At 37.7% G+C, this 27,095-nt stretch overlaps 1 protein-coding gene across 14 annotated transcripts in view; it reads right to left on the reverse strand.

Annotated features, from left to right (window-relative positions):
* Positions 1-27,095, reverse strand: part of PHF21A (PHD finger protein 21A) — a 124,561-nt gene that overhangs the window by 90,202 nt on the left and 7,264 nt on the right. For 12 of the 14 annotated variants that reach the window (XM_064424718.1, XM_064424715.1, XM_064424726.1 and 9 more), the window contains one exon: positions 3,400-3,440. The gene's annotated coding sequence lies outside the window, so the exon portion shown is untranslated. Of the gene's footprint in view, positions 1-3,399; positions 3,441-7,963; positions 8,061-26,427; positions 26,523-27,095 lie in introns of those variants that run through there. The other 2 variants (XM_064424717.1, XM_064424716.1) reach the window with 2 other exon arrangements.

The following is a 27,095-nucleotide window of genomic DNA, read 5'->3' on the forward strand; positions in this document are numbered from 1 at the left end:
AGTTGCATATTAAGTTAGCAAATTTAACTACTGAGAATGTTATAAAAATCTGTGTAGATGAAAACTTATTCTGGAGAATAAAATTCTACAACCACAATAAATAGTTAAATTGAATGTATTGCATGCATTAACCCTCTTCTGTGACACTATAGAGCTGTTCTTAGACGGGACAGTGCATGTTATTTAACAGAACAACATTAATATATTAATAACTCATTGTCTAAAGTTTGTGCCAAGGTAGTAATTTCAGTTGAAATCTGTTCTGAAGGAACAGAAGAGTGATATTAAGCAGCACAAGACATTTCAAAAAGATTATTTTTATAATCTTTTTAATCTTGGAAAACTACTTGTAGATAATAAGTATAAAGTTTAGCATCTTCACTTGTACTACAAACAAATTAATCCCTCCAATCTCTGACACAGAAAAGCATTATCAAAAATACTTCAAAAAGCCCTGAATGCTGGACAAGAGATTTTTTTCAGAAATATGTTAAAAGTATCAGCTTCTGAAACAGGATTAAGATTCCCCTAGGCTCAAATCATAGAGGAACCTATGTAAAAACATCTATAAATGCAAATACATGAAAGTCACTGGAAAATATTATATAGCAATTTTTCCAGTCACTTCTCCATCCAGACACCACAATTAGGGAATTGCTGCAGTGTTAAAATAGTTCCTATATTTTTTTTATTCTTTGAAAATTGCTCACATTCATTGCACAGGTGTTGTTGCCAATTCAGAGGCCCTCCTAATGAGACTACAATGTTTTCAAAAGGATCCTGACAGCTTTGATTAGACATGCAGGCTGTAAAAAGAGAGTAATTCCCGTAAGTTAAGGAATTTTATTTTAATGCTGTCTCACTACAGTAAACTGAAGTAGTGGACAAATTTGTGAAGTCCTGAAAAAAAAAAGGTTGAAGGCAAGTGTTTTGTTTATTTATCATTTATCTTTTCAAACAGAAATATGTTACAAAAAGAGTAGACCATAAAGGGGAGTTAAAAAGCATTACATTTTAACTCTTTGTCAGTGTGGTCTGCTGTTAGCCTAAAGTTACCTATTTAAATAACAAAGGCCTGATCAAACTTCCTAGCCAACACAAGAAATGACCTTCTGCAAGGGCCTCTCCCACATGTGACACAGATGAGTGAAAACAGCTGCCTTTGCAGCACTAGTCTCTATAAAATTGTAATCTGTATCAAGGGATACATGGAAATTACATAGAGTTCCCTGTCCTATTACCACAAACAGTAATGAGAAAACAGAATCACGGGTTATTACTTCCACTCACTGACAAGAACAATTACAGCATGCTTTGAGTCCCCACTACTGCAGTTTCAAAAGAAGCCATGCTTCAGAAAATCACGTGGGAGACTGGTTAATGAAAACTGGAACCCACTGCAGAGGGTAGAAGACTTTTTGACCCTTGGAAATTCAGTTTCAGGGTAAAGACAGGCAGATACGGTCAGTTTCTCTCTCAGTGTGTCTTCAAAAAATCAGAAGGCACCCATGATGAATAGCTCTGCAGCTACATGCTAACTTCAAATTGAAGTGCAGAACAGCAAACCAGTTATCTCAACTGAAGGTAAAAGAGATCCAAAAGAATGTAAAAAATATCCATCACTTAAATATATGTAACATGTTCATGGCAAATATGACACAGTGTTTCTATAAAAGAACATATGAAGATTGAGCAACTTCTTTTAGTGCACAACTTAATTTGACAGATAGAAATTGCAGTATTGATGGTTCATAAAAACTAATCCAAGCTAATTGCATCTATGCCTTGAACAGCTAGCAAGATTTTTCAAAATTAATTTTTAAGAGGTTCAAGGAAAAAGTGACACTGCCTTCCAGAAAAAAAGTAGTTGCTCAGCCTAGCTATGTTTTTAGGGGTATAAACATGAAAAATATATTTCATTTAAGTTTGGTCAAGTTACCAAATTCTGAATATAAAATAGATGCAATTGTTTATTTCTAGAACACACACTTGTAGCTTCCCTTCCCAAGCAGGAATAGCTATTCTGTTATCCCTGTCTAGAATTCCTCAGAAGTACCTTTTACACAACCAATACAGTTAAAAAACCAAAACCCACCCCCCCCAAAAAAAATATTGTTTACATCCACCAAAACCTAAACTGCTTTTTTCCAGTTTTCATAGAATAATGTCTATAAATAACTATCAGGGCACCTGGTTAAATACTGCTCATACTTCCTTTGAGAGGAGGTAAAGAATTACATAAGTGGCTATACATTTTGCTAGTGCAAAAACTTTCAGTATTTTTGAACTTTTCTTTTAGACTGAACTTAAAGGGAAGATTAAAAAACTTAAGTTCAGTAGCATTACAAACTATCTATAATACCACATTCAAAGAGGTGTAAAACCATCTCTGAATTAATCATTGTGCATTTTCCACTTTACACTTATGGCAGTGGAATTATTTAAAATAAAAATCTTGTAGATGACTGAAACTGCATGAATGGCTTGGCCTGAAAAAATTTTTAATCTCTTTATGTTTAAAGGAAAACAAGCAAATGCCTTGCTCAATACCAGAATTGGTGATTTCCAAAAGGAAGGCACAGGATTCAGGAGTACATGCATCTCCTGTACATCCAGACATACTTCCAAGTCTCAGCCAGGAAGAACACTGAGCAAGAGGTAAATGAGGCATTTTTGGATGGATTTCAACTATTGGAGACAGCAGTCCTCCATTCAATTTCTTGCTTGCATCCATTTATTACCAATAATCACTTATTTCTTAAGTGGTTGCTTCAAGACTTATAATTTCATACTCAGATAAGTGCCCCAATGTACTCCATATAGACTATTTAAATATTCAAAGACTGAATGAAAAATCACATAAGTGATTCACACTTCTGTTATCTCAATTAAATACAATCTACATGGCAATCTTTAAAATATTACAATACTATTTCAACTATGACTATTTTGGAAGCTACACTAGAAACACAGCTGACAAGGCATATATATTTATATAAACAAAGGTAGGACACACACAAAGCCATGAATGCCTTCTGTGTGTATGGAAGGATTCTAAATAACTCAGAATTTTAGAGAAAAGTCTTCCTGAGCCAAAAAATCCTTCAAATAAATTTGGTTTTCACATTACATGGAAAAAAAAAATATTTTTGAGTAGATGAATTTAAATGTCCATTATGCTTGCAGACCCTTGGGCCCAAATCTCAGCCTTAGAGAGATTTTATTTATAAGATTGGGGCTTTCATCAGCAACATTTACTTTTTAAGACTTAATTCCTGAATATAAGAATAGATAGAATTTCAGTTTCAGTAACCATCAAACTCTTCCAGTAATGGATGCCAGCTCTTCATATCACCTATTCTTAGGTAAGCCATTTTAGCCTTGGGAAGAAGTACTTACCAGTTTTGAGTAAGTTATTCCTTTCAGCTCTCTACCCCCTCCTACAAAAGAAAAACAACAACAACAACAAAAAAGATAATTATAAATATTTGTAACTAGAGTTTGAAACAAAAAAACCCCCAAAACTAATATTTGAAAAGTTAGAGAGGGAAGGGTTGGGACTTTAGAAAGGGGTTTTTAGCTGGTTTTTCTTCAGGGGAGTTGTAATTTTTTTTTAAATGCTGAAGCTAACTATAAAACACCATTTTGAAAGAAAAATCTGTTCGAAGTAGCAGGGAAAGCTAAGGAGACCTACAATTTTAATCTGGATTAAAATAAAAACTATTACTTTAGTTTTTATTACTATTATTTAAGGGGAGAAACAATTAGAGGTCCAAATTTTTCTAGTTCTGTGCCAGGTCACCGTTCCCCTCCCATGGGGAAAGACCTGCTGTCCATTATAGATCTATTAAGATCTATAGCATAAGCCTTGTCAGTTGCCAGCTTGTCAGCTAAATATGAGGAGGTTACCCACCCTAGGTATTTGCCCACCATCTCTGCTAGAGGTTACACCAACCCCCAAAGATGAATGGCAGGTGGTAGGTCAGCTCAGTCACCAGAGCTCAAATCCCAGAGCGCTGCTGGGGACTGAAACAAACAGCAGCAAAAGCCAGTATGGTGGCACACAAAGGTGGAGGCCAAGAAGAGGCACTGCCTGTTACACTGCCTGGGTCATGGGTAGAACACTGCAGCACAGAAAGGTAATACCTCTGAAATCACCACATGAATCATAAAAAAATTCATGAGTCAGAGTTCTAAAAAGATAGTTACAATATAAATGATAACTCATTTGCTCAATTACTTTGCCTGATGCTAAAAAAAGGCTCCAAAATACTCCCAATTTTCGAGTAAAATACTATAATATTAGTGTATTTGAAGCTTTAACTTCACAGCTACCAAGACCTTTACAGATGTTTCTATCCACACATAAGTCATCACAGAGCTGAAGTTTAAGCCTCAGCCTTACAAAAAGATACAGCAGTAGAAAGTCACGATCATGTCTCGCTCGTTGGAGACCAGCACAAGTGGAGGTTTCCAGTTACTAACCAGCAGAACTGGGTGCTGATGACCACTGAGAACACAAAAGAGAACAGGAAGCCTACCGCTGGCAGTGACAGTATTGTCAGTCTCCTAGTCTCAAATTTTATTGTGCATTTCGAAGCACAGAACATTACAGATGATGATTAATTTTAGAGCAATTTCAGGTAAGTTTGCATAACACCCAGCTGGCACCATGACAGGTTATGAGCTGGGAAGTATGGAAGCATGAGTAAACCTCAACTGCTTTGAGGTTGTACTCCAAGTAAGTACGTTCACTCTGGATGCTACAGAATTTTAAATACTGCCATTTTTGAGGTGCTGAAGAGACAGTTATTAGTCTCAAACTCTAGTTGTTTCTTCTTGGTATTAAAATCCTACTTTCCACCTCTACTTCCCACTATCAATCAGTCACTTAATTGGTCCAGAGACCTACAGAAGAAGCCCTTTCATCACGCAACTACTAAGTGCCCTCTTCAACAAGCAACTACAACTATCTGTCCATGGTTATTAATAAAAAATAATAATAATAAAAAATCTCACTGCTCTAGATTACTGCCTTTGGAAAGCTAAACAAAACAGTCAGTACTACACATCTGCAAATGCAGTCTTAGAATAAATAAGCATGATTTTTATTTAAAAAAAGAAAAATATCAATTTACTTGTAACACAAGTACACACAACCTGACAAGAAAGCTGTCACTTAAAAATAACAGCAACTGTTCCTTCCTTCCTATTTTCCCCCTACGTAGAGGCTCGCCTCCATAGCAGGACCCTGGCTCCATCAAGATGGAACTGTGCAGAAAAAAGCTGCACAGTTACAAACCTTCAGATTGCATTTAATCTTGCTGCACCCCAGACTCAGATGCCAGGAGCTCCCAAGGACAAAGTTTAGAACACAAGGAGTTTAATCGTGACTATCCAAGTGAACCACTGTGTTGCCTTGGAGAAGTCACTTAGAGAGGACCTATACAGGGAATGGAAATACATTTGCATCCTCTTCTGTAGATAATTTACTGCAGGCTTTTTTCTTTAGTGTTTAGAACAGGTTAACCTTTGAATGTCAAACCTCTGGCAACACAAAATTCTGCCCTCACACAGGTATACTATTTTTACTAACACCCCTACCTCATTTAGTAGAGAGAACAAGCACAAAGAATGAAGTATCAATTGAATTTCTTGTAATTCTGAACTTTTGATTTGCATGACTTTTTAAGGCTCAGCATCTAAGCCCTATGGCAAATAAAAAATTGGTTTCTTTATATGCAGCGCACTAATGAGAGACACAGAAAAACTTGTGCCTGACACAGGCAAGTTTTCTTAAATAGAGAATTGAGACAGAGGAATGAAGAACAAATACCCAAGATTGATAATCCCAAGCATTTTAAACATATATAAGTTTTCAACTGCTCTTAGCATTTTTCTGGTAGAAAACAGCGTATGACCAACAATATCTGCAACTTTGGTTCTTGACAACTCCTTGTATTTGTGCATGGGAACTAACACAGAATAGTATTAATGAAAAAGGGATAAAGTCTGCTCTGTAGATGAAATTAGATTATTTCTTCTTCACAGCAAAAGTACATCTAGAAACTTACACTGCCTCTCTCATGCTCACTACGAAACACATTAGAAAGTTAACATTAGACAGCTCACAGTCACTCATATCAATAGAGAAGTCTGAAGAGTTTAGCATTATACAGGGATTTGTAACAAAAACTTCTGCAAAAATTTATCATAAAATCTCAGCAATCCAATTTACTGAGGTAGCCTTTTGAAGGCTCTAGAAACATACTGTAAACTGTCCAAGGTAGAAGCCTGCAAGGTCAACTCTCAGATTATTAGAATATATTCTGTAATATTTTGGGGGTTTTTAAACCCCAGGTCTGGGAGAAATTAAGAGCACTGCCTTCTTCCCAAAATATAGACATGATTTATGATTAGAAAAGTTATACATTTCATGGGACCGTTTTGAAAACTAAGATCTCAAAACTCCCATGTTTAAGGCTTGGTAGCACCTGAGGACATCAGAAAAACACTTGGTGGTGAAAATATATTAGCATACTGCACCCATAGGCTTAGAACTGTTTAAATGCTAATTATCTGTATATTAAGATGTCTGGTTATAACAATTATATACTTATTACTACCTTCAAGTTAGACAATCAAATTTATGATACTGTAACCAGAGACTCACTTGGAAAAACTGGAAAGAATTAAATGTCATGTTCAGCAATTTTTTCTTTACATTTTTCCTAACTCTAGAAACCAGCAACTGTTTACTGTCAGACCATGGAACTCTATCCATTCATAACATGTTACAATATTCAATTATGTATCTTTTACTTTTTACCAAAAGGATCTTGGTCTTGTTCAGTGCACAGAAAAAAAAATAAAAAAGGACTAAATGCTGTGCACAGGCAATTGTGAACCTGATATTTTTTCACATTTCAGAGAACTGCTCTACAACATAAGGGTAAGGCATTATTGATTTTGTATATGTGTGCACAAAACACACACCACACAGGAGGGATTCAGAGTTTTTTCTCTGGATTTTTGTTTTTAGATGTGAACTCCTCAAAGCAACAGCTGTCCCTCCCATATCTGAAAGACATTCTGTATCTAGAGAGCACTCTATCACTATCTTCTAAGAAAACAAGTCATAGCAGCTATATGATTTTCAAGTCAGGAACTCATATTCCTTCACAGGGCAGGATTTCTGCGTTCTTAAGAAGACCAAACACAGGCCAGACTGGGTACATAACCAATTTCATATTACATTATTATAAGGCTTATGTTTCAATGACCATCACTAGCAGTGCTGGTGCTGTTGCTCCCGTGACAAAAGCAAGCCTCCTTTGTGCCAGTGCACAGAATCTGATCTTCCTGTTGTGCTGCAGCTGGGAGAATTCCCAGTCAGCCCCAGTAACACATGCCAGGCAGGTGGTAAAGGGACCGACAGGATTGCTCAAGACAACTGAGACTGCACTGAAGTGTACAAGTCATGCCCTCCAGTTTGTCCATCTGCACAACTGCTTTCTCCTCCTCCTTCCTTATCCCCACACAATACTGATAGATTGACCACCTAAACTGGTCAAGGAGCATGGATTTTCTGCTCATGCATGCAGACAACTTAAAGGATTCAAACTACAATAAAAGTTCTTCTGCTGCTATGATTTGTCATGAAGCAAATGCGGTTTGGAGTTTAAGACACCTGAAGTTGACTTCACTTGGGGATAGATTGTTTCACCATCCCTGAAACACTTTATACAACCATCAAACTAAGTTTAAATAGAAGTGTGTGACACCATAATTTGACTTTGCAGAAGCAGTACTACATTTAACACGTAGAAAATTAGCTAGAAGACTCAATACAGTTTAAAAAATCATCTCTAGTGTAAAGATAAAACCACTTCACAAGCTGATTCTTAAAATATCCACCAAAACTTGCCATGGCACCAGAGACATGTAAACAGTTGACAATTACCCTCTTAGCTCTTGTCTGTGACTACAGCTCCATTGGGCATTAGTAATTCTTCCTGAGCACGGTCTTTCCTGGCATCTTGTGGATGGAATAGAGTATGAAATCGACTCTCTGGCAAAATTATAAACTACATTTGGCCTAGTAGAAAATTAGCACAAACATGTTTTAAAATCTCAGAATCATCTCTGTCACTTGAGGAGATTCAAAATATATGTTGCTCTACACTTTTCACCTGTGCATAAACGCGTCTTCTCTGCACAGTATTAGCCTATCTCTTGAATCAAGAGAAGCCTCTCTAACCTATGACCTTTAGTAAGCCTGGCAGATGTTCTTTCTGACTTGATATCAAGGACTCCCCATTTAACTTAACATTCATAAAATTACATCAGTAAAATTCTCCTTTTTGTAGCAAACACCAGTGTACAGGGACGTCTTACAGCACTGTTGCATTCAGAAGTTCTAGTGTTGCAGAACCACTAAGCCTCACTTTGCTCAGTGAGTTACTTTTCACCAGGTTCTAGGTACACACAAAATCATCTTATATGCAGTCTGGCTAAATTCTTGCTCATGTAAAAAAAGTTGTATGACCTGGATTTTTATTTCAGTGAATTACTTTTTAGAAGGACTGTTTAGCTAAACACACACCAAGAGTACTAATAAGGTCTGTAAGTTTACCTTTTACTAACAGTGCAATAGCAAAGTTTCGTATTTGAAGTGGGGAGCTGAGGAATCTTCTGCAAAATTAAAATATTTACATGTTGTGAAGGTATAAATTAGCAGAAGGCAGAGTTTGGCATTTGTTTCTAAAAATATTTTGCCGCATTATTTGATATCCCATAAACTTACTGGAAACATGGGTTATTTGGGATTTTTTTTAAACATTGTTTAACAATTTAATTTCAAAAACATGTCAGTTAATCTGTAAAGTCTTAAAACTGTAATTTTTCTGTTTTAATTATTTTCAAGTATTTACAAAGTATATATACCACTGGGAAGGAAAATAAGATGGAAGGTCAACAAAAAATAGAAGGAGTTGTCCCCTCCTAGCTGTAATAGCACATTGCTGGGGTCTCAAAATTTAGAAGAAATGCAAAGGGAAGTTATTTGAATGTTTGTGCCTTATGGTTTTGTTTTTTAATAGTATGTCTAGCAAAATCAGTTTATTAACCTATATTGTTCTTAACCTGTGTTGCAAATTTCTCATTCCACTCCTGAGAAGTTCCTGTCTTCCTTTCATACTTCAGAGACACAGGACTACTTGAGAAAAAGGGGAGGAGATGGTGTTGAGAGGAGGAAAGAAGACTCCTTCTACAAAGAACACACACGATAAATCCTAGTAATTGATTTAACAACCAAAGATGCAAGTAACAAGAAAAAAAATAAGAAAACTTTACCTCAGTACCTATTAAACTAATTTCCCCCCTGAAATTCCATTAAGAAGGGAAGGATCTCTGATTTCTAGTTTTAACCTTTTAAACTTGAGGATACATTTCTTATTGAGGTGCCAACCCTTTTTCCCCTCCTAGCAACCCACTTTATCTTGGAAAGAACTGGCTTGTGGGAATGATATATTAGTGAGGCAGAAGTGCCTTTAGAGTTTAGGGATGAGGTCCAGAGTACAATAGGAGATGATCTCGGTAGTGATGCAAGACTGCAGGCATGAAATGCAAAACTAGAAGTACCTCTGACTATCACTGGAAGTGCAACTGCACTTGTGATGGAGAGAACCTCAGGTATGTGCACGTCCTGCTTGTACCGACTACTCTTTCATTTTTATCTATCTGCCAGAGACTTTCAGAGGACACCAAAAAAGTGTCAGAAGAGAAGAGCAGCCCAACGCCGCAACGCCACAGCCTGACGCTCAAGGACAGCCCTGGCCCTCCATTTCCACGGGGAAAGAGGCGCCCTTACCGCAGCCGGCCAGCAGGGGGAAACGCCAAACAAATGAAGGGAAAAGAAGTTAAAACGGAAAACACTAAACATGAGAAATAAAAACACTAAACATGAGGAACCACACACATCTCCTCAGCTGAGATGGAAGGAAGAGATTCTGCTCTGGGAGAGGGAAAGCAGGATAAATGAAGTATATATGACTCAAAGCATTCTTCCGGAATTTAGAGAGGAAACAGTGAAAGTGCAAGTCCAAAACACAAGCAAGTAAAGGCAAGCTTTCAGTTTCAAGTTAGCACAGAGTGACTGCAAATCAGTTAAAATCTTCCTACATCTAGTGTTTTAATGAAAAGCAAAATATTATGACTAAACAACTCAGAGGACTAAGTTGAAAGATCATATATTCATAAAGAAATATCCAACATGAACGTATAAACTAATTTATTTAAAGTGAGCACACATTCTAGAAGATCAATCTGCTTTACAGAAGACTTCATATTACATTTATACAGAATCCCAAGAGTCTGGACTTTTCTTTTTTCCCCAAAGAAATTTCAGAACAGCAGGGCTCCCATTAGAGACCCTGAATTTCCTCCTACCTTATAAATATTACCTATGCAGCATTTCCATGCTTACCAAGTATAGTAAAAACTACTTAAAGGCGGTGTTGGTTAAGTGAATAAATTTGTGCTAAGCCCATGTTGATGAAGGGCAACTTGCATGTAACTGACAGGAAACAGACACAATTCCACAATGTGTTTTAAAATTAAGAAACAAAAAGCAAAATGTGATAATTTGTTGAACAAAGAAATTTAACAGGCATTTGCAATGAAGGAAAAAAAAAGCAAGCCCTGCAATCACAAGGACTTTCTGTTTAAAATATCACTGGCTGAGAATCACAAGGAGCAGCAGTGAGATTTTCAGTGACAGATTTAGAGATTAGCTACACAAGCTTCTACTGATGTTACTGTTACACAAATATCAGACAGAAGCAGGTACACATGTAATAACATACAAACATTTAAAAATGCAGATGTATTGTGACTAGCGATTGTATGGCAAGGTACCTTAAAAAAACAGGTAATCTTTTATAGTTCTGTACTTATAAATTTCTTTCAAAATCAGATGCTGTATTTTCAGTAAAACCCTTGTCTCAATGTGTCCATGAAAGCTAAATGCAGTTTGCCAAGCATGCACAAGGAAAGTTTAGACTACCAGTATATCAAGAGACCTAAGTGAAGCCTAGTTCTACTCAAAGTTTATAGTTCTACCTTCAGTTTCTTTCTTATTATTTAGCCTGCAGGCTAAACAACACTCCCAGAGTCATCTAATCTAGCTGGCAAGGCACTCTCCTTCATATCCTCTTCCAGCTGAGAGGTCCTACGGCCAGCAGCCCGCACTTTTTCTGGGGGAATGGTGGGTGAGGGGGTGTCACACACCACACAAAGTTGAAGTGATTCACAGATTGGTATGGGGAACATCATGCACAAACTTCAGCAGCAGAAGCACTGTGCTGGCAGCCCAAGGGAGACCTTCCTTCCTTTCTTCAGCAGTTATCAAGTTCCCTTGTGCTATACTGGGTACAGAACTGTGCACTTTGCTGATTCTTTTTAATTAAAACGATCATCAAGAAGCAACCTTTCACTTTCTCCATATGGTCAGAAATTTGACTTGTGAGTTACATTTTCAGTGACAGAGTCACATCTGAACATCCTTTTCATTTTGAAACTGGAAGACCTACAGAACAACTAGGGGTAAAGATGCATCTGAGTTTGGCAGTCCTGAATTCTTTCTGTTTTGCTTGTTACTCAGGAAGAATAGAAATCACTATTATTTTCTGTGTAACCTCATTACGGCATGGGCATTCTTTAAATACTAAGATTAAGCCAACCTATGCTGACTTTGCTATGGTCAATCTTCGTGTCAGTATATTACAACAGGTACAGACCCCCACTTAGTCTGTCAAAGTTCTCACAATAAACTGGACTCTTTAATTTAATTATTTCATCACATGCATTAAAAAGAAACCATTTGATGTATATAAGGTACAGTAGATAAACTTGAAAATTAGCTGATAATACACATTATTGTATTCTGTACTTTATGATACTGAAAAATACTTAAAATAATATTTATAAGAATATAGGAGTTCATTTAATCTGATGTGGAGATCATTCCATTTTAACAGAAAGCGACATGGCTCAAAATGAGAAACTATACAAAAATTCTTGCCTTTTCAACACTACAGATCACTTGCTCTAATATGTTAGGCATCTAAATAATTGCCAAAAGACAATATGAAAATGACTTGTTAGTGAACAGATGTTCACATGAAAAAAGTATCAAAAGAACAATCATTTGTTTCTTAATCTGCCTTCAGATTTTACAGACAAGATGAAAAAGGTAACGCTCACCTGCTAAAATTGGTTTTGTTTCTAGAACGAATACTGGCATTTCAGTTTGACAAAGTTCTACTTAAAACAGTCTCAGACTTCTGTTGATTCTGTCAGGTGCTCTGGACTCTGAAAAGGTGGCTGGGACCCTCTGCTGCTACTAGACAGGTATCACATTTTCCTCTCCTTTTGACTACAACATCTAAGTACAGCCTGATTGCATTTAGTAAAAACTACTCTCATTTTATATTTGCATTTGATTCACTTTTTAGCCAAACTTATTTCAATTTCACCAGCTATTATTTCTTTAAACCATGTTGTCATTTCGGCATTCCTGATCTTCTGAGCACAGAGACCAGCAAAGAAAGGAAAAACAAAAGTAAGAAAGACCAGCTTGAGACCCTCCAACAATAAATACTGTATTCCCTGTGTAGGGATTAATTAGATCAGGATTAATAAGGTTGCTATGAGTTTCTAGTTTTGTGTACTGATAAATTATGATAGAGCATGTAAAGGTATCAAAGTGTTTCACACATAGCCTAAATAAAAAGGCAGTATTAGGTAAAACATGCTTGTTTCAAACTCTGAACATACCAGAATATTGAAAGCTCCTTTCTCTCCCCCTCCATCCCAAAATAAAAGCGTGAGTGAGAAGGGATTTCATGACATTCTTAGAAGTGTGAGAAGCGGAGTCAAAGGCAGCCAGTGGCGTTCAGCATGCAGGCTGCACACACTCCCAAGCACGTCACGCTGACAACACACGCTGCCGGAGCGATCTGCCTTCCCCGGGCCTCCAACGCGCTGTCGCTAGGCCTAAATCAGGTAGCTCTGTGTGCAGGGCGGCTGCAGATGAGCAGGAGTCCACCCCTTCTCCCCATTTCCCTTCCATTTAACTACCAGATTGTTCCAGCATCAGCTTTTTCTCTCTGCTTCCTTCAGCTGTTAATGACGGTATTTAAAAAGACGACAGCATCACAATTTACTGTGAAAGATTCGGCCCTAATTTTTGCTTTCTTTACTAGACCAGCTCCCCTGCAGCTTCTGAGCCATTGTCAGCTGCTGGTTTTTGTTCCTTGAATGCAACAGGACTTGGCCTGCCAGGCTGCATCACTGTTTTCACAGCACACCTCTGAGAGGAAGAAAATCTCCTCTTCCCTGCTTCCTGCTGAGCACTGTGAATATTTGGATTTTTCCTTTTTCCCAACAGATACACAAGTCCTACATTGTTGAATATTCACACATTCCTCTCTTTCAACACCAATTCCTTCTTTCCCTGTTTATTTTCATACAAAACTACTAAATGAAGGTGTAACTGAGCTGTTGCCCAAATACCTCAGAAGTTCTTTTATAGAGAACTTGATTCTTGTGCAAAGGTAGTCCTATTCTGGCAACTACATTGAGCCATTTACTTTACTTAATGCAGCATTTTCCTGCTCTTAGGATTTCTAATCTACCCCATTTTTTTGCAACACTTGTGTTCAGGACAAAGAATTTTGTCTCTCTAAGTCATGAACTTTCTCATTCAGGCAAGATGGAATAATGGTGAGATAAAATCCACATTTTCTCATAGCTTTACTCTGGATGACACTCAGGCGAACTACTCAAAGCAACACAGCCTCATGGGACTGACACAAAACTACTGGAGAAACACAACAGCATCAACTAAAGTGTAGATGAACTCCCAAAATTCATCTTCACCAAGCCAAGCAAAGTGGGGCAACCTTCTGGAGGTCAAATGCATCAGAATACTGCATTAAATAAATAAATACACACAAAAAAAACCTTTAAAATCATTAAGACTTAAAAGTAGGTATAAAGATGGAAACTTCACCTGAACACTGGAGGCAAAAATTAACTCAATTTTTTTTTCTTTAAAAAATGTAATTCTACACTCAAAAAAAATACCGACACAAGACCCAAAAAAATAATCAGTTTGTTTCTTCCAGGGATCAGTTAAACTCAATTCAAAGAGAAAAGATTTTTCTAGGCAAAAGTAGAGTGTCCAGAGGATATACAACTTTTAAATATATATAGATATATAATTATTTAAATAGCAATTCAACCAGCTCATTGCAATGGAAACCCTGACAACACTTCAGAAAACATTTATGACAGAGTCCTAATGAACTATTAGACAACAACCTACACAAAAAAAAGATGGACAAGTGAGAACAAGTTTATATACACACCTTGGAAAGACCTGTTTTCTATTCTCCATTACAGATTTGTTTTCTGATGTTAGCAGCTGTTTCTTTCTCTTTGTTCTGCACAATATACCTCAACTAAATTACAAGTTTTGTTTCAGTCCCTTGTCTTTCTAAAAACACCTGCCCTAGAACGAAGGAAAAGAAGGATGGTACCACTCTCCACACTCTTTTCAGTCCCCTCTGCTGCAAAAAAACATATATGCTTGTTCCAGACAGAAGGTATTTAGGTCCCCAAACATGAGCATTTTAAAGAATTCTAAACCCAGAGGTATTGAATGCCTCAGAAGTCACTCTCAGTGAGTAATAGTCCCTCTTGTCATTTTAACCTGTGCTAAATGACATATTTACAAATCACCTATTGGAGAAACAGTAAGAATTTCAATTATTTCAGCCCTTTCTATTTTCTCAAGTTGTGTTACCAGGACATAACATCTGGCACAGGTTCTGTGGGGGAAGAGGCTTGTACATCATCCCTTCATACGCTCTACAGGCTCCAGTCCTGGAAGAGGGCAGAATGGTAAGAAAGATATTTGTTCTCAAGAGGACAGGAATGATTGTCTGCTGAACGGACCAAAGGGCCCTGGGATCAGCAGTAGCATGTGTTGCCAATTTCTGAAGATCTCTGGATCTGCCTCTGTCAAGTCACTTTAAGAGTTTCATCTTCCAAATACAAAACAATGATACCTTGCATTTATAACAATGCAAGTATTTATTTCTTGGCTTTGTATGTTTTTAAAGTGTCTATTCACTAACACACAAAACCATGCTTTGTCCAACTAGAGGCTGACACCAAAGCAAGCTTCAGCTGCTTAACTTCATGAGCTTCAAAACCAAAACACAATATTCAGTCTTCTCATTCACGAACATCAAAAACTGTCAGTCTTACTTTTCAAAAATCTGCATCAAAAGTTCTTACTCAAGCATTCAAGGTAACAGCAATTTTTATGAATTAAACTTTTTGTGGTTATTAAGTTCCTGTACGGTCACACAGTACATAGAGACTGTTCAAATTCTACAACAGCTTAATACTAACCTACTAAAAAAATACTTTTCCACAACTTGCAAAGCATCACAAGCATGCACCCACACAAGAGTACAAAGTGCTGTGAGCTTCTGAATACAATAATGTAAAATTGCAATTCAAATTACTAAAAGCAATTACAAACAGCGAGAAGTTGAAGGAGGATTGATTCCCCCAACAATAACCTAAACCACCTAGATATCTGAAAATTTGTATAATCCCTACACACTGAGCAAAGCTGAAGTAAAGGATGCAATTCCTACAGCGTGTAAATCAGCACTACCATGTGTTGCCAAGTTCTGAACTAGTTCATTTGAATACCCTCTGTCAAGTTACATCTGCATGTTCCTACATGACACGTTAGTCTCCTTGTCCTCTAGGCTAGGAGTCTTCTAGACAGAAGTGTCCCTTGTAGCCCTTCTTCTACCCCCCAGATATAGGAATGAACACCCACACACTAATGTCTGAGTTTAATTATTTAACACCCAATCAATATTTACAGCTGCAAAAGACAGGTAAATTCATATATATAGAAGCATAATATTCAAAAGAAATATTACTTTCAAGCAGTGTTTATTCTCTGAGAAGTATCTTTTCCAACTGTCCTAACAGTTCAACTAGTTAATACAAACCTCCACCATAATCAAATTAAGACATTCTAGTTAGACAAGTAGTAAGCCTATGAAAGTTAACACCTGCCATTTGCCTGACAGACAAACTGCCTTAAAACTCATTGATATCAGTGTTAGGTGAGCGAGAAGTTTTGAGTTTCAAATCAGAGTATAAAATAAAAAAAATTAAATTCTACCACAATAACAAAATGAGATGAGCAGGGGATTCTTGGTATCTATTAAAAAAACAATCTCACAGCTGGTCATAGTAAAAACATCACAGACTTGGTTAAAAAGGCAAGTCAAGGACTTCTACAAACTGGAAAATAACTGAAGAAAAGAGGCTGGGATGAGGCAGGATGTAGGAACAAATTATAGTGGCAGGAATGAATTATATCACCCTTTGAAGGTGATATAATCCATGATACTGAAATTACAAAGCACTGACCATTTAAACAAAAACCCATAACAAAGCAAACAAAACCACACACACACAAAGGAAAAAAAACCAGCAACAAAACCCCACATTTCTAAGGAACACTCTCTGCCAAGTGGTCATATAAAAGATTGCAATCTTAATGAAATTAAGCTTTTGGACATCCAACTTCAAAGCAAACGAAAAGAGATGCTGGAAGACCTACATCTCAAATACCAAAATGTTCATATACCATATTGCAATAAAAACAAAAGGAAGCAAACCCATCTGTATACCTCGCACCACCTTACAGAGTAAAAGCCATGAGACAACCTACACAAAAGTAATAAAGAAAATAAAATAAAAAGAAAGAAAACACTGAACAGTCAAAGAGCAGGGAAGCTACCACAACAAGGATCAGGGTTAAGTCTGTAAACATACTTTTAACTTATCTGGCAAATAGGAAGGTTGCACACATTGTGATGCTTTCCATCATTTCAGATAGCTGTAATTAAAGTAAACTTCAGAGAGTTACAGGGGATCTGATAATACCAAATGACTGGTTTTCATTTATCATTTTGTTGTCCCAGGTCGAGAAGTGCAACATAATATACTCAGAGGAAAAAATAATCTAGCTATAAATACACAACGATGAAGTGAAACTAGGCATGACTACTTACAAAAAAGATTTCATGATTATTGCAAGCAAACAGTTCAACTCTCAGCAGCAAGAAATCCAAGAAAAGTCTCAGAAGGTATTAGAAACAGAACAGAGAAAAAACAGGAAACATTCTGCTGTGATGCACGCTGCACATAATTCTGGCTGCTCCGCCTCAAAAAAGGAAGAAACAGAAATGGTACAGAGAGGAATGACAACAAGAGAGTATGTTTAAAACAAATGAAACTATTTTTTTCTTGCACACAGAAAATGCAGGTAAACTGCACAGAACTTGCTGCTGTGAAACACTATGTAAGCCACAGATATTTATAAATTAGTTCCAAAAGGCAGCAAATTCACCTATAAATAGTTTGATGTTGCTATTCACAGTGCAATAGCCCAAATGTAGCTTCCATCTCAGACAGCAGCTAAACAACTGTCAGAAACCTACTGTTAATATTTCAGCGGCTGACAGAATGCACCCATTTCCTACACTCTTCAGTCAGCTGCTGCTGCTAGGCACTGATAAAGGAAAGATGCTGCATTAGATGGACATTTGGTCCAGCAGAGTATGTTAGTTTCTATGTTTAATCACATTGAGCAGCAATGCTGGTATATGTCTTGGTTTGTTTTGGAGATTGGTTTTCTGGTAAATAAACCAGGCTATAATTCAAGCACATAATGTTAAAAGCAGAAATTGCAGCTTCTGAAGCAGACATCAAACTGGTTTGTGTAATATAATGCAACACTGAAATAAAGCCATAAGCAAGTACTGAAGGCTATAGAGTTTTTTTGGTTTTATATAACCCACCAAACTGATGAAAAATTCTCCTCCAAGCCCCTCACCAATCAGGGTGTCAATGGAAGGAGACTCAGGCAGTCTCTCCTAACTGAGAAAGACTCAGAAAGTTGGAAAGCAGCACTAAACATAAGCCATGAATATTTGATGCAAAAACTGCCAAAACCCATTTAAGACTGGCAACGATTTGGCATCACCCCAGCTGACCAGAGGGAAGATCCCCTGAACCAATGGATTCAAAAGGAACATGTAGATGAATGCCTGACTTCTCTCCAAGAAAACTGAACTTGTTTCAGGTCCTGCCTGACCCTGGAAGAGTGCAGGATGCTCTCTGTTTTAATAAGAAAGTCTAGGTGAAAAAGTACTACTGTCACAGAAAATGCATAAGCTCAAGCTGAGGCCCAGGACAAACATGGAACAGAATTCTGCTAGAAGTATTGCTAATCCTGCTAGAAAGCACTGCCTAAACAATTTGGTGAATGTCTGCCTTCTCATCACTGTCAGCTTCCTTCTCTTCTGACAGATGAGCTTTTGAAGATAGCCAAACTGAAAGCCATGCAGGATAAACAAGCAGGTCTCAATCTGTGGGAAATAGAGAAGTTTCATTTTCTAAAGCCCAAAATTACAACAGGTCTGGAAAACAAAGCAAGTGTCCAGTACATAAAACCTTCGAGTATTGCTGTAGGCAGTAAGATGAAGATGAACATACCCAAAAAGCTTATCATCTTTACCAGGAACAAGCAACTATTGAGGATAAAAGCATGTAAAAAAACCAGAAGCAGCTTTATGAGCAGCTTCATGAACTCACAGACATTGCCTCAGTGAGATTATTGCTCATCTACACTGTTGAGAAAGCTGACCACAATCCAGTTTATATGAGAAAGATGCAGTTTACATGACAAATCCCTTAAGTCACATAAAAGGACAAGAAAATAAGACTTTCAGGCATTGTTTTTTTTTTCCCTTCATTTCACATAGGAGCTATTATAATTTTGTTACTTAAATAACCCTCTCCTTACAGAATCATACAGATTGGTTTGAGGTTCTTTCATTTTGTTTTGCAGGCAGAGGTATCATCTAGACCAGTAATAGCATTGGAATTGGTCTTGCTGAAAGAAAACAGCAACACAATGCCCTTATCCTAGAGATGTTTGTGCAAACTACACCAGCAACAAAACATAGTACTACAAACAAACAATTCAAAGAAATTTGCACTCTTGTCTGTAGTTGGGAACTTTTGATTTACTATATGTTTTCTCACTCCATGCTGACACAGGCTCAATGTTTCAGGTTGAATTTGTTGGTATCTCTGAGAGAAACACAGAAAGATATAATCATGTGTGTGTACTGAGTTTATTCATGTTTCAGTACTTCTGTTAATCATCCCACCAGCAAATCCATCAGACATGCATAATTCGTCTTCCTGATACACAACTTGGAAAGTTTTCTTCTCAAGTGTTCCATGTTTCATTAAGAATAACTTCTAGTGTATTTCTAACGGTTCCTCTCCAATCTTATTCACATTTTTTGCTCCAAATAAAATAAAAATGCTTATCCTCTTGCTTTCCTCTCAAGTTCAAGGAGAGTTTCGGCTCTTCCCTCATATCTACCAATACTTCTTCAACTACTACACAGGAAAACTCCATTGATTCCCATATATTCCAAAATACAGGCATTTTGATTCCTCTTCCTCCCTTCTCACACACTAGGATGCAGAGATGGAGGAACAACTGGAAAACTGTACAAATATCTCCAGATTGATGCACATTCGCCTGCAATTCCAAGCCATTGGTCCTAGTGATGATGAAGACTCATCTTCCCAGTGCAATACAATTCTCATGAAGTTGCATACTTCACATTTCCATGACACTTCCACACAAAGCAAAACTGCTTTCTTTTGCAATACAAAGAACATGAACTGAAAGTCTTCTCTCTGAGGAATGCAGTGCCAGCCAACAATGTCTCTTTGGATCTCAGGCCTTTAATGCCAAGGCAATATACCCTGCCCTGAGATTTATTTTACAAACATTTCATTAAGCAGTGGTGATGTATGCAGGACTAATTGCACATGAACAGAAGCATGCCAATCACTGAATTGTTAACATAAGATACTCTCTGAAATTTCATTAAACCTGTCTATAAATCCAGACATGACCAAAACAAGAATTCACAGAAGTCACACTGCAGAGTATGAGATGTAGTGGTTACTTAAGCTGCCTTGTGTTTGGCCTTGAAGCTGTCTCCACAGTTACAGAGTAGAGATGTCACAACACACTAATAGTTCAGTAAAGACACTGTACTAACCCAGCTTACTGATGGAAGACAACTCCAGGCTTATGCAGAAGCAGTCTCAAAACATGAATAACTCCTAATGAAACATGAGAGGGGCATATGCCAAAGTTTGTGTTCCACAAATACTCTAAGACACCAGCAGAGACCACCAGCAGTGATACTAACGGCTGTGGCTGGAGATACTCCAGAAAAAGGGATACGCATTTAAAAGATCATGATTCAACATCCCACCAGAGCCCAAGAGCTTAACAACACGGGTAGTCACAGACTTGGGGTTCTAAGCATGAGACTCATAGTTTTAAGTGAGCCATTTACAGTAAAGAGTGAGGCATATAACAAAAAAGGGGCCATACTTTCCATGCTTGCATTGGAACATAGGTCCCTTATTATGCAGCACTAAAAGATAGTGGAAGCAACACTGGACCCAGCCAGCTGTGACAGACGCAGAAACTTGAGTATTGCCAACTCTGCTGATTTTTCACTTGGAAAAGGCATTTTTACAAATTAACAGAACAAGATATCTGTCCCTGAACAGTACTCACTTGGGAGGATTGAAGAATTCTGCAAACATAAGCTGTACACAGAACAGTTTTAACAAGCAGTTAAGACTTCAGCACTGACAACACTCGTTCCTCAGTGTTACTTTTGCTGTGCACTGAACCATTCCACCCAACTAGACCTGTAAAATCTTCTGTACCAGACTGAAAGTATGGCACAGAAACAGTGATGGTATGCAGTAAAGCTACTGATACCTCATTCATATACAGGACATAGACAAAGTACATTCAGGAGATGTTTTAGAAACAATCATACCTACATGATACATGCAATTTCTTGTATTACTACATTGCAACAGAGCTAGAAAGTTAGACAAAAAAAAATTCCACAGCAACAACCACCACCACCATCTTTCTTCTCTTTTTTCATGTTCTGCAGAACTTAGGACTGTTTCTTTGCACCAATGCTTACCCATGCAACTCAGATTTTACTGGATTTCAAATTCACATTTATCATTATCTCCCTACATATCAGAAGGTCTCCCATTCCTATTCAAGCCTTTACTTTTCCTTTAACCCAAGATAACCTACAAAAATATATCCAACACTTTAAAAAGAAAAAAAAAGTACCCTATTTATTTTGTACAACCAGTTTTTTACAAGAATCTCACTTCCACTGGGACAACACTACCTATTTGTAAACCACCCATACTTAATCAGTGTATCAGTTTTAGGCTCACTTTTGTTTACAATATAGCAACATAAAGGATATGAATGAAGCAGACACACAAGGGAAGGCCTCACTTCCTAGTTTAACGTCTTCAATAAAATTACTGCAATGCAGAATAAATCAATTTCTCTCTCTACCTCAGTTTCTAATCCAAACATGGCAATAATGCTACTTACCAGACTGACCTGTTATCTTTTAAGTAGAGCAGATTCTTGAATAATAACAAGCACACCTATACTCCAATGAATAAACTATGCTGATTCACAACAGCAGATTGCCTGGGCCAAATTCCATGTTGTATTAACAAGTCAACAGGAAGCACTCCAAAACTATTACACTGATGTGCTCTGATCTTCCTTCCCCTACACACCAGTCAGCTGGCATTCTCACTGCTCCCAGTACACAGGTATCAATCTCAAATACTGTCTTTCCGTCCCCTTTTATTATGTTCTCCCTCCTTACCCCCTAAAATACTTTTTTTTTCTTCTTTCTTCTCCTCAAAACATACACAAATGGAAACTGTAGCATCTGGAGAATGGTATTTGTAGCTGGGGTAGTCACACTCAATGTGGGAGTACTGATGGTAGTCACTAATCTGAAAGGAGGAATTCAAGTAACCATACACTTCACAGTTCCTTCAGAAAACCATGATTATTCAATACAAGTAAAAAGATTTACACACTAGGTTACAAACATAGCACTGAATCACTGGGCCAATTTAACATGGAATCACATAGGCATGCAATCAGCATTTAATGGAAGAAAAGTGCAAGACTGCTGTACAACAGAAGTGGACTTCAGCTACAAGAAAACTAAATGTCCAAAACAGTTTTACTCACACTGATTGCCACAGATTTTTAACTGATTGTTTACTTAAAGTTGGAAGAATAAATTGTAGGTTTATCTACTTTTTGTGGCTACTCCAAACAACTGAAAGGCATTTTCAACTTTCACAATTCTGACAGAGAGTGAAAGGTATCATGGAGCATGGTATGATTGCACTTTCCGAACAAAAGGATTGGCAGTTTTAAGAAGACGTTGGGGCAGCCAATTATTTTTATTCCCAAGGGGCCAGGGTGCTTCACCCAGAGGACAAGGCAGTAACATGCTGCTGAGGGCCACTCCTACACATCCCCTCACACCAACATCAGCACAATCTTCTCCTGCTCTCCTGGGATCCACGGATTCCATGTATACAACAGCCCTACACCAACATTGTCCTAGAAGATGGAGCAAACCACTGGTGCCAGGAAGACTTGCCACAACAGCAGAGACTAAGATGGGACAAAACAGTGAGGGGCACTCAACTAGTGCTGCATACAGCAGTATCCATTTCTGTATGCCAATATGTGCTTGTATCAAGAGCAACACTCACACTACTGTGGTATCAGTGTACTTTGATATCAGTGTAGTGCCCATCATTATGGAGACTGCTTTGCAAAGTTACTCTTTAAACAAATTGTTTTGTTTAAAAATTAATGCCCAGATTTTTAATGATCCTATTGTTGTACTACAAAAGATGTTTAAACACATCTCTCTACACACAGGCACATGCACACAAGTTCTCATGCACTCCTCTCATTACTTTGTCCTCACATATTCCTCTCCTTACCATTTCAAGAATAGGGTTGTTGTGGTTTTTGGGGTTTTTTTCCTTGTTATAATGTCTTCAAGAAAAATCACAGTTCCTATCAATTTAAACTCTGGTTATTATCCAGTGGGGGGGAAAAGGTAGAAGCCATGAGGGCTAGAAATAAACAAGAACATTTACTGTATAATTTTAAGTCCCCTTCTAATGCAACTTCCGATCCCCAAGAAACCCCTATGAGTCTTCCTGCCAATTGGAATACCAAAGAGGTGTCATAGGTAAAGGGTTAAAATGCATCCTGCATATGTAGGAATATGGGAAAAAATATGTTTAAAAATATGCAGATAGTATTTAACTCCATTTCCCAATTTATGCAAATGTTTATGAAGAAACGACAGGAGCTCTGCTTCACCTGAGAGAAAAGTACTGGCATGTCGAACGTACAGTACTTTCTACACACAAACAGGGACTTAACAGACACTTCTGCCCTTCCTTAGTTTAAGCTTTCAAGTGAGTTAGAGTGAGATAATCTACATATATGATGATGAAATCACCTAATATGTCAAAAAATAACTAAATATAAGGGGAAAATAGCATTTTTAAACAAAAACAACGAGGACAGAAGTGTAGATTAAGTTAGCAAAAGGAAGCCAGAAAGAAGGTCTCAGATGGTGAGGAATTGTACAATTTGATGTTACTTCAGGAAGGAGCAATGAATTTTGCTCATGCAATTTTGTAGCAATGACAATGTCAGTGCAATACAACCCGAGGCAGGTGTTCACAGTGCCACTGACCCAGGCCCAGCTAATGGGCTCTGCAGCTGAGAAGATGCTGCTACCACAGTAGGGCACTAACCCTGCATCTCCCAGGCCAACACCACCAGGTTTTGACTGACTGCAAGGAAAGCAGCTCATCACCCCAGGAAAAAACATTTCATTACACTAAACACTACACAAGTTCTTCCTCAACAGTGAGGCACCCAAATGTAATTCCTGCAAGAAGTAAGGTGGAAGAAGACATTGTAAGTCTTATGGCAAGAAGAAACTGCTACACATGGATGAGAATTACAGGAAGGGAGGTTATTTCCATGTTCAGTTTAGAAGCTGATATTCAAAAGAGAGTAGAGCAGGAGAAATACGCCAAATTGCAGGTAGAAAGTGGAAACTAAGGCTGATTCTGAAACAAATCTCATAGTGACAAATTCACTGACTTCAGCATGGTTGTCTAAGACCACAAAATAAGTGGTATGGTGTGGTGGGTTTCCTCCTCGGGAGAAGAACTGCAGTACACTCAAGGGCAGGTACCTGGCATTCAGAAAAAGCACAAAGCTGGCTAGTCCTTCCCAATTTATTTCTGACCAGAATGTAGTCTCTGAAAGGGTAAAAAGGGAAGCTCAGGTAGCCACATCCTTTCCTTTTGGGGTCACTGACAAAAGCATCCTTAATACAGCAAATTCATGCTACACAAAATAGATTTACATGATGAAGATGCTTATCAGAGACAATTACTGCAAGCTAAGCAACAGTGAAGCTCCAGCTAGATGCAAATTACCAAAAAACTTCTTTATTAGTAATATAGGCCACTGTAGTCCTTTTATAGTTATGAAAAAGGCTTGTTAGTGAGGTTGGGGGTTGGATTTTTATTGTGCTTTTAATTGTTTGGGCTTAATTTTTTTTAATTCCATCACAAGTCAGGTTATTCAAATTTCAGACCAAATATCTCAATGTCACACTAGCAAGAGGAATAGAGACAGAATGTATTCCTTGGACACATCAAGGACTAATTTCTGGCTTTCATGCAAAATTTTGTTGCGCTAACAAATTAAGTAAAAGCCCTGAATAAAGAGATTCCAAGTTCTTACAAAGCATTACAAGAGCTCAACATTAACCACTTTTTAAAGGCATAGCAGAGACACTAGGAGACAAAGTACCCAGAGTGAGATCCCCCAGGGATCACTAGCAGCCTCTTAAACAGATGCCAGATTCTTCAAATTTTGTCCAGAGCTTCAGGCCTGCAAAATCCACATAAAACTATATTTTTTGGGGAAAAAAATCCCAGTAATCTCAATTCATCTGTGAAGTTTCCCATTGGCTTGAGCAGGGCCACAATTTCTTCACAGATGAGGACAGATTTGCTCTTATGAGATAAGAAGTACTTACAGAAGTTTTTCTTTACAACTCTGCATCAAACCCTTCTGTACATCCCTACTTCTCACTTTCCTTATCTAGGATACCCTGATACAGCAGCATTACAAAGGGCACTGTTGCAGGCTCTCTACAGAAGGCAAAATGTCCTTGAAAGACAAGATACGTCATCTTTCCACTACATATAGATTTATCTTGGTTTCTTCTCTCGCCTGCTGTATAGGCCCAAGCAGCCAATGAACTGCATTTCATCCTTGCATAGCAACAATGTCAGCCTTGCTAATCATGACCAGATACTAATAGTAACTATTGCAGCTAAGTGCCTGTCCTGTCAGCAATTTGCTCCACACCGGAGGTCAAGGGGCTGGGAACACTTAAAGAAAACTATATCACTGTTTACCAAGTCCTTTACAATTACAGCATCTGTAAGGTTTTAGACTAATCTCTTCACCTTTTTGTATCAGTTTTAAACAGTGTCGGCAACATGTAGTGTGTACAATGTATCAGTGCTGAGAAAATACAATCCTGACTCAAGGAAGCTATTACTACCTAAATACCTGCCATACACATCATCTGTACAGGTGGAGGAATTAGCAACTCTTTTAGGCCTTGGGTGATTTTTTGCACAACCTATGAACATGTGAGTTCTGAATTTATCATGACCAGTATTTCTGTAGACTCAATAAAAGAAAAAGAATTTTTTGTCACACAGACCTAGATATTAGGTCTAATTATGTTGATTACAAAGAAGCTACTTTCCAACATCAGAAGCCTGGAGGTCTTCATCCTGCTGCTACTTATATAGATTCTGATTTCAGGCATTCAGCTATTCTCTCTAACTTCTGCAGGACTTAGATAACATGACTTCTTGCAAGGCTGGAGCTCTAATTAATTTCTCCAAAAACATAAAAACAAAGTGTATTTCATATTGTCTGACACTTAAATACAAGCCTTTTTATATTAATATCTCATAGAAACTGAAGAACAAAGAAATTGACAGGGATCAGGTAAAGTTAAATGTTTTCTCACTTGAAAATGAACTGCATTATCCAAATCATGGCACACAAGAGTACAGCAAATACTAAACTTGTTGCTGGATGAACAACCAAAATCAACTTAATGTCCATTTTAACTTGGGCAAATCTGACAGACTGTTGTGTGAAAACACACAATTCCTACAAATATAAATAAAGTATTCTGAAAAGTTACTATTCCTCTATACCTATTTCAGAAACACTTCACATTCTTTGATGCAAGTCTGACGTGAGTTCAAGCACAGCAGTCAGGCCTAAACACACCTGACAAAAACTGCCAGATGTGTTCTGCTTCTGGTGGCACCTGCCAGTACCTGTGTTTGTGACTCTGTGTCCCCTTGGGAACCAGCAATGGAGTCACCAGACCCCACAGCATGAACATAAATTGGATCCCCTGCTCTGATGAATAAGGCAGCTATGTCATCACTCGCTCTCAAGAAACACAGCAGAGAAGCAAGTTCCCATCAGTTAAAAATGCTGTTAAAACTCCCTTTCACTGTGTGAAAAGAAATCCATTGTGACCCACTGTCCTCCCAGCAACCAGAAAGGACAACACAGCTGCCATACTGCCAGTAACAGAAATCCCCTCCTGCCAAATGTTTCCATCCATAACATTGCTCTGAAAGATTAAAAATCCCCAGAATATCAAATAAGATACTTGCAATCAGAGATGAAGCAAGGTATTAGTACAATTTATACATTCTTTGTACAAAAACACGTAAGTTGGAAGACTTCCTTCATGGACTGCTTTTCTCTAAACAAATTATGCAACTATAAACCATTTTTTACTTGTAAACAAAAATACCTGACTGCTGCACAGGCTTAAGTGACCAACAAGAACAGGATAAGGTATTGA

The sequence above is a fragment of the Passer domesticus genome, chromosome 6, assembly GCF_036417665.1.
Source record: "Passer domesticus isolate bPasDom1 chromosome 6, bPasDom1.hap1, whole genome shotgun sequence".
NCBI classification, from domain to species: Eukaryota; Metazoa; Chordata; class Aves; order Passeriformes; family Passeridae; genus Passer; species Passer domesticus.